The sequence below is a fragment of the Mobula hypostoma genome, chromosome 6, assembly GCF_963921235.1.
Source record: "Mobula hypostoma chromosome 6, sMobHyp1.1, whole genome shotgun sequence".
In the NCBI taxonomy this organism is placed as follows: domain Eukaryota; kingdom Metazoa; phylum Chordata; class Chondrichthyes; order Myliobatiformes; family Myliobatidae; genus Mobula; species Mobula hypostoma.
Window position 1 is genome coordinate 84,002,402 of NC_086102.1, and position 6,709 is coordinate 84,009,110.

Below are 6,709 nucleotides of genomic sequence, written 5' to 3' on the forward strand. Positions count from 1 at the left end.
CAAGATTAGAAATCTTTCCCATTATCTGAATTTAGAATTATCTAGTTTTGAGATCCTTCACTGAAAGTTAGAAGTTGGTGTCATCACCCCCAAGTAGTATCATGTCCAAGGTGTACATGTTTGGAAGTTGTCTAGTAACCATGGGTTTGAAAATCTCCCTGGCAATCCAGGTCTGGCAACCTTCCTATTAAGACTGGCTGCTGGCTCTAGCAGCCCTAGTGGCCTAATGGATAAGGCACTGGCCTCCTAAGCCAGGGATTGTGGGTTCAAGTCCCATCTGGGGTGAGATAATGTTTTCTGACTGGGTTATGTTACTGGAATATGGAAAGAGTTGTTTCTGATCTGCTGACTGGTCTCTGCCCTTGCTGTAAATTTGGCATGTTTCTCTCATTCAGTACTTCTGCAGAGAATCCAGTTACAACATAGAATACATCTGTCACTCCAAATTTGATTGTATCTACATTATTTCAGGATGAACTGTGTCCCCCATTATACTTGGTAAAGCCACACCCAATGGGGCTTCTCCCCATTTCACAGGTCTTTTTCAATTTGGTCTTTTTCATCTTTTTCAATTGCTCCTGGTTTGATCCACTCCAGGTCAGAAACTATCCTTTTACCTCAGGGGAGATCCATATTTTTGAAGGTGAGAATCCCCATTAGGATTATCCCCCCAAACCATTCCCATTACTTGAAGTTAGAATTATCCCTAGTACACAAATTTAGAGTCCACCCCTATTAGTGAAGTTAGAAATCTGATAAAATCACTCCAGAGTGGAATTTGGTCCCAGCATGGATAGCATGGTCCCATTATTTTCTACAAATCTCCCTGCGATCCAGGTTCAGTAACTCTTTACTGATGAAAGTCTGAGCAGCCCCTGTGGCTCAGTGGATAAGGGATTGACCTCTGAAACCAGGGATTATGGGTTCAAATCCCGCCTGGGTCCTATAACAGTGCATGGAGAAGGTTGGATAGCTATTTTTGAACCAAGTGGATGGTTTCTTTCTCTGTTGTAGATTTTCCATGTTTCTCTTAATCAAGGCGATAGGTCAGAATCCATTCCCATTAGGTTAGTTTTTCCTTTGCTCAAAGTTAGAATGTATACCTCTTCTAAGTTACACTCTCTTATTTTTCCAGGTTTCTAAATATTCCCATTGATCTTGCTACTTTCAACCATTCAGTTCTTGAACCAACAGGCAATGCCTTAATTATTGCAATTTGGCTGCACTATGACCTCTGACTTCTTTGTATGAAAATAGACTTTGTTTTCTTTGCTCCAATTGTGTTTTCTTGTATCTCGGCCTGAAATGTTGATTGTACCTCTTCCTATAGATGCTGCCTGGCCTGCTACGTTCATCAGCAATTCTTGTGTGTGTTGCTTGAAATTCCAGCACCTGCAAATTTCCTCGTGTTTGAGGTATATTTTATGATTATTTTTTCCCCTGTGAATACTGCTTATATGATAGCACACATCTGTGATACTGATGCAAGTAAGTTTTCATTGTACCTGTGCATACACATACTTGCATATATGACAATAATCTCAATTTTGATTTTGACAATTCTTTCTCATGACCCCAGCTGAGAATTTATCACATTTACACATGGTTGGTGTTCCTATCGCCCAACATTATAATTGTCTTTCAATACAGCAATTAGAATGCATTCCAGTTTAAATTCAACATTAGTCCGACAGAGGATGTAACCAGTGCACCAAGAAAAAAAATCTATGGCTACTGTACAAGATCAGGTCCTATCTCCTCTGTACCAGGTTAGAATAATTTCTGTTACTCCTACATAAATCTATCTTTTATTAAAAGTCACAAATACAGTACCTACATCTGGATAGCATCTCTTCTTCTGGTTCAATTCTACTCCAAGTACTCCAATAGAGATAGGTTCTTATTATTCAAACTGAGATATTATGAATGAAGTCAGTCATTAGGTGTAAACTAATTCCAGTACTTCTTGATTTAACCTCACCCCCTTTATGCAGGATCAAATCTATTCCAGTTCCTCCAGTTTAGAGTTTATCCTCTGTCATGGATACGGGACCTTCTCTGGCAGGGGACCTTCTCTTTTTTTGTGAAGCTCACCTTTCTACACAGCAACTCACATTTGTAGAAATCAAAGCATTGTTTTAAGCAAGTTAAACTTCCAACCAATATTCTTTGTTTAGCTTCTTGTCATAAACAGGACCCTGCCCTCAGTTCTTAAAGTAAATTACAAGCAGCAATCAGTTTGAAGTTAAAAGGACAGTTTTGCAAGCAGTCTCAGTCTATACAGCACAGACTTGCTGGTGCAGAGCATCTGGGCTTATTGCTAAAGTGGTGCAGTGTAAGACACTGGGTTACTTAATTTTTTTTTTCAAAGTAGACAGCGCTGGCTGAGTTATTTAGTTCAAGGAATCTTGCAGACCAGACTGATACTATCACTTAGCACATCAAACAGCTGATCTGCTAATATTTGGAAGTTTTGTATATTTAAAAGAATCTGCTTCACAGCATTAATTATGGGTACCTGGGAACTCCGTCTCCAGAAGCAGTGTAAAAGTCGTTTCTCTAAAAAGGTACCTGGAAAATTATGACGTGTGAAGTCACTCAGGTGGCAGAGAAATAGTTAAGTGTAGAGAGCAGTCCAGGCTTTTTAGGAATAACCCCAGAAACATCAAGAAGAATGACAGAAACATAGATTCTATTTTTCTGCTTTCAGTTCTGCAACAGATGAGTCTTTCATCTGTGGCTCATAGGTATGTCTTCTTAGCTTATAATTTACAAAATCCTTTGTGTTTTAGAAATGGTTTCTAATTTGGAAATCTTTAAAAGATACAAGTCCTCTGTGAGTTTAAAATGTGTTTTAAGAATGTTATTTTGATTTAAATGTGTATTACTAAAAATAAATGAACTGTATTAGCTTGAAGTATCTTCTCCTTGATGGAGGGTGGGGGAGGACACTGCACAAATACTGGGTATTGGCAGTTAAACTAACCATGGAGGAACAGCTAAGTGAATACATCTTTCATGATTGAGTAGTTACAGCATAACCTCCCTTTAGTAATAGCTATCTAGCTTGGATATGACTTTGTTTGAGTTTCGAACTTCGCGGTCAACAAACCCAATACCTTCACACCACACTCAATTAGAATTATATCCCAGTACTCCAGCAGGTATATCCACATTAACCCAAGATAGGAATTACCCCATTACACAACATTAGAAATGATTCTCATTACTTTAACTGAGTCTATGTTCATTAACATGGTTCCGAGTCTAACTCCATTACAGAAGAATAAAATCTGATGACATCAGTCAACTGTAGAATTAGTTCCCATTGTGCATGCTTTGAAGCTGTTTGACTATAATGAATTTAAAATCCATGAGCCTGTGCATCCTGGCTCAGCAATCTCCCTATTAGTCAGAGTCATCTACAGATGCCAGCAGCCCCATGGTTTAATGGATAAGGCACTGGTCTCCTAAGCCAGGGATTGTGGGTTCAAGTCCCATCTGGGGTGAGGAATTCTTTAACTATTGCACGAATGGGGTTGGATTGCTATATTTGAACTAACTGAATAGCTTTTTTGTCATGGTTTTTCCCATTATTCCAAGTTAGAAATTTTCCTATCATTCAAGGTTTCAAGATAAGTGGATGGTTGTTCTTGAACCTGGCAGCATGGGTACTCAGGCCTCTACCTCCTGCCTGGTGGTAGCTGCAAGAGGATAGCATAGGCCAGGTGGCAGGGATGACAGGTATTGCCGTCTTTTGCAGCTACCAGTGATGCAGAGGGATTACTACATTCTTATGCATTTGAATAGTTGTAACAGACAACAGGTCAGGACACTTTCAACACTTCAATCCGTAGAGGTTTGTTACAGTGTTAGTGACAAGCCAAATCTCCTTAACCCTCCAACAAAGTAATGTAAACTGATGCATGTTCGTCCTCCTTCCTCTTCTTAAAGTCAACAATCAGCCCATTAGTTTAACTGACGCTGAGTGAGAGATTGTTGTTAGGGTGTCCACTCAACCAGGTGTCCTATCTTGCTCTGTACTCTGATACATCATCACTTGTGATTAATCCAACAGCAGTGCTGTTGTTGGCAAACTTGTATTTGGAAATTGTACCTGGTTGAAGGTATTTGAATACTGTGAGGTTGAAACTCTTGTGAATCCAGCTATCTCCCTATTTAGAAAAATTAGTGAGCAGCCCCAGTGGCCTAATGGATAAGGCACTGGCCTCCTAAGCCAGGGATTGTGGGTTCAAGTCCCATCTGGGGTGAGGAAGAACTTTCCTTCTGGTCATGCAGTTGTTGTCAGAGCTGAACAGTCTCTTCCTTTGTTCCTTTATTTCTCTCATGCCCAAGTGGGTATCTATTCCCATTACAGATTAGCCCCACACACAATCATATTACTAAGTTAAAACACAGAAGTGTTGCCAGGCAGTGAAGGTGGGATGACTATTTTTCAATCAGCTGCATAGTCTTTTGTTGCACCCATAATTCTTTCATTCAGTAGCGATAAGAATCTGATGAAGAATCCTAACCTGAAATGGCGACTATTCTGTTTGCCCATGGGGGATGCTACCTGCCCTACTGAGTAAGCAATTAAAGCAGAGCTAAGATGTTGCCAGAGGGTGGCTTCTAAGAGCTCACCTGCGAATCTTCTCTTTAATGTCTCTTTTTCCCTTTTCAAGGTAAATGAGGTTCTGACGGAGTATGTAATCTATAGCTGCACTCAAACTGTGGCTCTTTATGGTGGCGTTTCCTGCTCCAGCAGATCACCTACCAGCAGTTCTTTGATATCCCAGGGCTGCTGATTCTCAAGTCAGAGAACTCAGAATAAAAGCGACATGACAGACTGTAACATATAACAGCGGCTATTTTGTTGGTCTCCTCTCTCATGTGGTAACACCTCTCTGTCCCTTGTTAATGAGAGAGAACCTGTGGCAGGTTGAATTGCTGGGTGAATAGTTTTTGTTGGACTGCAGATCATGGTCCCCCTTTGGGGGCCTTGCTATTGCTTGCCTGGTGGGTGCTGATGCTTCCTACTGAAATAAGTGGGGGAGTGGGAGGGGGAGGGGGAGGGTTGATGCTTTGCAGCTGCTTGTGCATGGGAGGGGGGACAGGGGGCTTTGGGGTTCTCTTCTGTTTTGTGGATTCCTGTGAAGACCAAGAATTTCAGGTTGTATACTGTATACATTCTCTGATATGAAATGGAACCATTGAGGATCTCCAGCATCTAGATTGCTGTACCTGATTTGAAAGTGGATCAAAACTCCAGGTTAGATTTGACATTAATCTGGATCAGAAAATATACCCACTACTCAATCCTCAAAAGTCTGTTGTCTTCTCACCATGTTAGAATTTTTATTTTATTAGTATCTTATATAAAGATGTTGATGAGGTCACACTTGGAGTATTTTGGCCACGTTGTGGAGAAGGATGTTGCCTAAGTTATAAGGGGAAGATGTACAGACAAGGACTTTAATCCCTGGAACGAAGGAGATTTGGGGAATGACCTGAAAGAGTTGTGCATACAAGATGGTGAGGGGAATAGAGAGGATGAAAGCACATAGTCTATATTTTTCAGGGAGGGGTGCTAAAAACAAGATCGGAAATGAGAGATTTAAAAGGGACTTCTCGGACAATCTCTTCACACAAAGGGTGATGCATATCTGGAATGAGCTGAAAGAAATTGTGGTTGAGATGGGCATGTTAGCAACATTTAAAAGGCATCTAGATAAGTACATGGATAGGAGAGGTTTGGAGTGCCATGGACCAATCACAGGTAGATGGGACTAGCTTGCTGGACGACATGATTGGCATGGAGCAGCTGAGCCAAAGGACCTGATTTCATGCTGTATGACTCTATAACACTATGACTGGTCAAATCTAATCATTACTCCCAGAATTCTCATTCATTGCCCCAGGTGAGAATCTTTCCCTGATACTCTAGGTTTGAATCCACCCAGCTACTCAAGGTTAGACTCCACCCCTATTAACTCAGGTAAGTAATTATCAATAAAGATTAGAACTGTAACATGTACTTAAGTATGGAATATAACCCTATTTCTCTGGGGTCAGATCTATGGTGAATGCCCTGAAATAGACATGTCTCCACTGCTCCGAGTCATATTATATCCACGTTTCTCCAGGAATATGTTCCAACATTACATTAAGTTTAAACTATTTTCTGTATCTCTGATAGAATCATCCCCACCTTCCTGCAGACTACAATCATTTCCAAATACTCAAATTTTGAATTGTCCCATCACCCAGGTTTAACCATAGTTATACCCTAGCAGCCTAATGGGCAAGGCACGGACCTCCTAAACCAGGGATTGAGGGTTCTAGTCCCATTTGGGGTGAGAAAGCATTTTCCAGCTGGGTTGATGTTGCTTTTGCTGAAATCTGGTGAAGTTTAGACAGTTGTGTTTACTAACCAACTCATTTATCACATTTATTATTGTAAATTTGCCAATTTGTCAATAATGCAGGTGAGAATCTGTTCTCCCTTTTCTGGGATAGAGGCTGTTCCCAATGCCCCATCTTATAATTTATACCCATTCTTCAGTTTGAACAAGTTTGAATATATCCCCATTGCCCTGCAAACAATTTCTTCCCAGATCAGTCAATTCAGTTAGAGCTAACACCATTCTCAAATTGGTAATGATTCCCCACTTCGGTAGATTCAATTCCATTACAAGATAGGATATGT

General features: G+C 40.5%; 2 non-coding genes across 2 annotated transcripts; both read left to right on the forward strand.

Annotated features, from left to right (window-relative positions):
- The first annotated feature begins 212 nt into the window (after positions 1-212).
- On the forward strand, positions 213-285 carry trnar-ccu (transfer RNA arginine (anticodon CCU)). Its single transcript has one exon. It is a non-coding gene; the product is annotated as a tRNA-Arg (tRNA).
- Positions 286-4,198: 3,913 nt separating this feature from the next.
- Positions 4,199-4,271, forward strand: trnar-ccu (transfer RNA arginine (anticodon CCU)). Its single transcript has one exon. It is a non-coding gene; the product is annotated as a tRNA-Arg (tRNA).
- The last annotated feature ends 2,438 nt before the right edge of the window (positions 4,272-6,709 follow it).